The 5371-nt window shown below is 41.5% G+C and overlaps 1 non-coding gene across 1 annotated transcript; it reads left to right on the top strand.

The window, feature by feature from the left end:
* The first annotated feature begins 4650 nt into the window (after positions 1–4650).
* LOC111728869 lies at positions 4651–4769 on the top strand. The gene has a single exon (XR_002775981.1). It is a non-coding gene; the product is annotated as a 5S ribosomal RNA (ribosomal RNA).
* The last annotated feature ends 602 nt before the right edge of the window (positions 4770–5371 follow it).

Raw genomic sequence — 5371 nt, 5'->3', positions numbered from 1 at the left:
GGGGTGGTCCCTACACCATTCAACAATTCTCCAGGCACCAGCTGTGTGTCCTACAGTTCAACTCAATTCTGACAAAGCTACCCAGAGAAGGCATCCGAGTCATGGGTTAAGGCTCAGCCTCACAAGACCGCCCCCTCCACCCACTTCAGATGCTAGTTGCAAGACCGGTTTATCACTTGTGCTTCTGACAGATCAGCTGCCAAAGACCTCCTTTCTTGGGTCGGATTAATTTGCTAGAGTGCCTGACAGAACTCAAACATTTTACTTACTAGATTACCAGTTTATAATAAAGGAGTATGCCTCAGAAACAGCCAGATAGAAGAGACCCATCGGGCGAGGTCTGGGGAAAAGGTGCAGAGCCTCCATGCTCTTTCCAATATGTTCACCAGCTGAGAAGTTCCCCAAACCTGTCCTTCTAGTGATTTTTATGGAGGTTTCATTACACAGACATGATTGATTAAATCACTGGCCATTGGCAATAGATTCAACCTCCAGCCCCTTCACCTCTCCAGAGGTTAGGGGCGGTGGGTCTGTAAGTTCCAACTCTCTAATCACAGGGTTGGTTCTCTAGGCAACCAGCCCCCATCCTTAGGTGGATCCAAAAGTCAACTCATTAACATAACAAAAGACACCTTTATCTCTCTAATCACTTAGGAAATTTCAAGGGTTTTAGGAGCACTGTGACAGAAATGAACTAAGACCAAAAATATATTTAATTACAATGTCACACTATGACACAAATATCCTTTCTGTAGTAAAATGCAGAATTGAGATACATAAGCCACCTGCATTTTGTTTTTTGATACCTTTATTCATCGAATATTCATTTAGGGTTTACTCTGTGCCTAGCACTATGCTCGCACTGGAGGTTTAAAGATGAACAAGACAGGCAAGGTCAAAGTCGAAGAAAAGCATCACTATGAGATGGCCTTCAGTTATTTTTAATCCTGAAGAGAAAAACACTGAGAACTGAAAATCTCATCTCACTCTCATTGAAAGATAAACTGAGGTATATTAAAACAATTTTAGGTTTATTTGACAAAAATTGAGTTGAATTGGGCAGCATCTCATCTAGCAGACAGAAAGAAGCTCTGAGGATCCGTACGAAATGAAAGACAGGCAGCAGGAAGGGAGCAGGAACAAGGAAGGTATGCTGGGCCCAAAATGGGTAGGTTATTTCAAGGTTACTTTCCTCTAGGTGGTAGCAGGGGTCTGTCAGGCACTTGACCTAACTAGTGCTGATCAGGCGATTCCTGATCGGTGTAAGATTCATTCTCTGGGAGAGCCGAAACTATAAGTTAAGTCTCAATTTGGTGACATGGGGCTTAGCACAAGTGACTCCATTTTAGGCTTGTTGTCTTGTTTTTAACAGTCTCAGCCAGACGTCAGTCTTACAGCTTGTAAAATTTGTCTCAGTGGTATTTTTGATAGTGAAGCATTTAAAAAATTGTAATAAAATGTTTTTTGAAAAGTTAACACAGTGCATAAACATGGTAAATTCAAATGGTTAAAGGGTATACAGGTAAAAGTCCGCCCCTCCCCTCTTCCTATCCCTTCTCCAGCTCCCTCCTCCATAGCTGGCAGGTGAAGTTAGGCTGAGGCCTAGGTGGGGCCTCCTAGCAGCTCTCCTCCCTCCTCAGTCCTATTTCAGATCTTTGGATCAGAGGGCCCTGTCTTGCTGGACAGAGCAAGTCCCCGACCCCCAAGAAAGGCCTCAAGTTCACATATCCAATCAGCCATCTGGAGCAGAGAAGGAAGTCATTCATTCTCAAATGCTTATTGATTGCCAGACACGTATCTAGACATTTGGGATATATGGCAAGTAAAATAAACAAAAGCTTCTGAATTCAGAAGAGCTAACGTTTTAAACTGGGAAGACGAGTGAAAACCGAAGATGACAAGTAAATCAGAGGAATTAGCAACTCTTCCCTCTTGGAGGTAGAGAGCGGGGAAGGGCGGGGCGGCTGAGTGTCCAGTGTGAGAACCGGGACAAAAAACATCCCTCCTCCTCACTATTCTTAACTGCAAACTACACGGCTTCATGTTGGGGGCGTGCAAATCCCTCCTCTCTTAGTCATTTACAACGCAAGGGATTTGTGTCTACCATTAATGCCTCTTAGGTGAACAAAGGATCCCTAAATGATGTCACATTATGCTTTTTTTTCCACAACAATGAAAACAGACCTCAGGACTCAGGAATCCAGTGAATTACCAATTTCCTATCTTCAGGCAGTCCCCAACACTGCCAGTTCTAGACAAAGAACCATTTCTGATTTCCAGGAGGACTTCTTGTGGCCCGTGGGAGATGGGACCCAAGATAAAATGAGTGAGAGTACAGTTCAGTTACAGGGGCCACTCCCCTGAGGGTGTCCTTGTGCTGGAAATGACCTGATGTGAAACAAGGCAAAAACAGCCCCTCTTTACCTTTCACTATTCATTTCTTTCTTTATTTCATTCTAATTGTGGTCAAATGTACATAACATAGCACTGACTGTCGGAACCATGTTTAAATGTGCAATTCAGGGATATTAAGCACATTCACATTGTTGTGCAGCCATCACCACCATCCGTCTTCAGATCTCTCTTCATCGTGCAGAACTGAAACTCTGTGCCCACGAAACACCCACTTCCCATTTCTCCCTGCCCCCAGCCCCTGGCAACCACCATTCTGTTTCCCATCTCTCGAGATTCGATTGCTCTAGGTCCCTCACATAAGTGAAATCATCCAGTATTTGTTTTTTTGTGTCTGGCTCATTCCTCTTGGTATAATTTCCTCAAGGTTCACGTGTTGTAGTGTGTGTCAGAATTTTTTTCCTTTTTAAGGTGGAATAACCTTCCGTGACATGTATACCACATTTCGTTTATCCATTCATCTGTCCGTGGATACTTGGGTTGCAACAATGCTGCTGTGCACATGGGTGTACAAATATCGGATCACGGCCTGCTTTCAATCTTCTTGGTACACTCCCAGAAGTGGAGGTGCCCGCCTCACTTTTCTTCATGACAAACCAAATGACTCTGTGCTGGAAACAGAAAGTCAGGAGGGATAGGCAGTCTGTAGGATGTTTACCCACAGTTTGTAGGATGTTTACCCGCAGTTTGTAGGATAGGCAGTCTGTAGGATGTTTACCCGCAGCCGAAGCCCTCTCATTTACAAGGAAAGGGATTTTTTTACCTTCTTGCAAATTCATATAAATCCCGCTTTATATGAATAAACATACCTCATTTGTGGTGTAAGTGTTTACATTCCGTGCGTGCATGCACGCGGGTGCCGAAATCGTACCTATCAGAGACACCATAATCCCATTAGGTGCTTTTCATAGTCACATCACAGCTGCATCATAGAATTTCAACGCTGAGAAGCTAACACCCTTTCATTATAGATATGTACGCTTTCACGTAATCTCTTGGTTTAAGTTTATGTAAAAGATCAAGTTCCATGTACCTGAGAGAACAATGAAAAAAGAGGGTGACCTTAAAAAATAAGGAGTTAAAGTGTCTGAAATGGATTAAATAAAAAAACAGGCAGTAGCTCAAAAGAGAGTAGGAAACGACTAGTAATTCACAGATTGACAGAGTCGATAAACCCACATAAGTGTGCTCATTTGCATGGATAGTCAAAGAAATGGAAATGAGATTTTATTTTTCACCTCTCAGATTGGTGGATAAAAAACTGGTATTATGAAGAGTGGGTGAGGCTGTAGGGAAACAATAACTAAGGGCGGAAATGGAAATAGATGCAGACTTTTTGAAGCACGATTTGGCAAAAGCTAATGACTTGTATTTCAGAGGCATATCACAAGTCGATAAGAAAACACACAGCATCCGTTCTAATAGCAAATAACTGAAAACAACTACATGTCCATCCATAGGTGTAAGAGGCTGAATTATATCCCCTCAAAAGATAAGTTCGAGTCCTAACCTTCAGTACCTGCAAGTGTGAACTTGTTTGGAGATGAGATCCTTGCAGATGTAACTAGTTAAGATGAGGTCATACTGTACTAGGGTGGACCCTAAATCCAATGACTAGTATCCTTAAAAGAAGAGGAGGGGACACAGCTATGGAGGCAGAGATGGGAGTGATACAGCCGTGAGCCAATTCTCCCCTAGAGCATTGAAAGGATCACAACTAGGTTGACACCTTGATGTTGGACATGTCTTCCAGAGCTGTGAGAGAATTAATTTCTGTTGTTAAAACCCATCCACTTTGTTATGATTTGTTATGACAGCCCTAGGAAATTAATACAGATTGGTTTAATAAATAATGGTACATACACATGACTAGGGATGGGTGTGAGACCCTACCTTATTACGTTTTGGTTTTTTAATTATGTAAATATAGTTTCTTAAATAAAAATAAAATAAAATTCAAACAATAAATAAAATATTCTATTTCTTTCCCTGTTACTTGGTTGTTTGGGTTTGTTTATTGTACTTTAAAGCCAAAATAAAAGAGGAAAATTATAATGATTCTTTTTAAGAAAATTTTGAATTGGAAAGATCTAAGAACTTGCCTAGTGTGGTAGGCAGGATAATGACCCTCAAAGCTGTCCACGTGAACAGAACCCATGAATATGTTAGGCAAAGGGGAGCTAAGGGGGCTGATGAAATTTAGGTTGTTAATCAGTTGACATTAAAATAAAGAGATGAGTCTACGGCCATACTACCCTGAACAAGCCTGATCCCGTCTGATCTCAGAAGCTAAGCAGGGTTGGGCCTGGTTAGTATTTGGATGGGAGACCACCTAGGAAGACCAGGTGCTGTAAGTGTAAAAAATAAAAATAAATAAATAAAAACATAAGAGATTGTAAGCTGACAAGGTTCTTGCAATCTGTGAGGTCAACCAAGGGTTGCCTCAAAAAAAAAAAAATAAGTAAATAAAAATAAAGAGAAAAATTTTTTTTAAAGTGAAGAGGTGATTCTGGACAAGTAGGATCAGTGTAATCACAAGGATCTTTAAAAGTGGGAAAGGGAGGCAGAAAAGTCAGCTTCGGAGTGATGCAAGGTAAGAACTGGCCATTTCTGGCTTTAGTTTTGAAGATGGAGGAAGTGGCCACAAGCCAAACAATGCGGGCAGCCTCTAGATACTGGGAAAGGCAAAGAAATAGATTCACTCCCAAGAGACTCTAAAAAGAAACATAGGTCTGCTGACACCTTGATTTAAGCCCAGTGAGATCTCTACCAGACTTCTGACCTCCAGGAATATAAGAAAATAAATATGTGTTGTTTTAAACCACTACGTTTGTGTAATTTGTTATAGGGGTAATAGGAAACTTATATATCTTAACTCCTCATTTTGCAGAGGGAGAAACTGAGATCCAAAAACACAAGAGAATCAGCCCTTGAGCCCTGATCTCCTGTTTAGTAAGGC

Source organism: Pteropus vampyrus, unplaced genomic scaffold (assembly GCF_000151845.1).
Source record: "Pteropus vampyrus isolate Shadow unplaced genomic scaffold, Pvam_2.0 Scaffold233, whole genome shotgun sequence".
Taxonomy (NCBI): Eukaryota; Metazoa; Chordata; class Mammalia; order Chiroptera; family Pteropodidae; genus Pteropus; species Pteropus vampyrus.
Note: the sequence above shows the minus strand (reverse complement) of the source record. Positions and strands in the feature narration are given on the sequence as shown.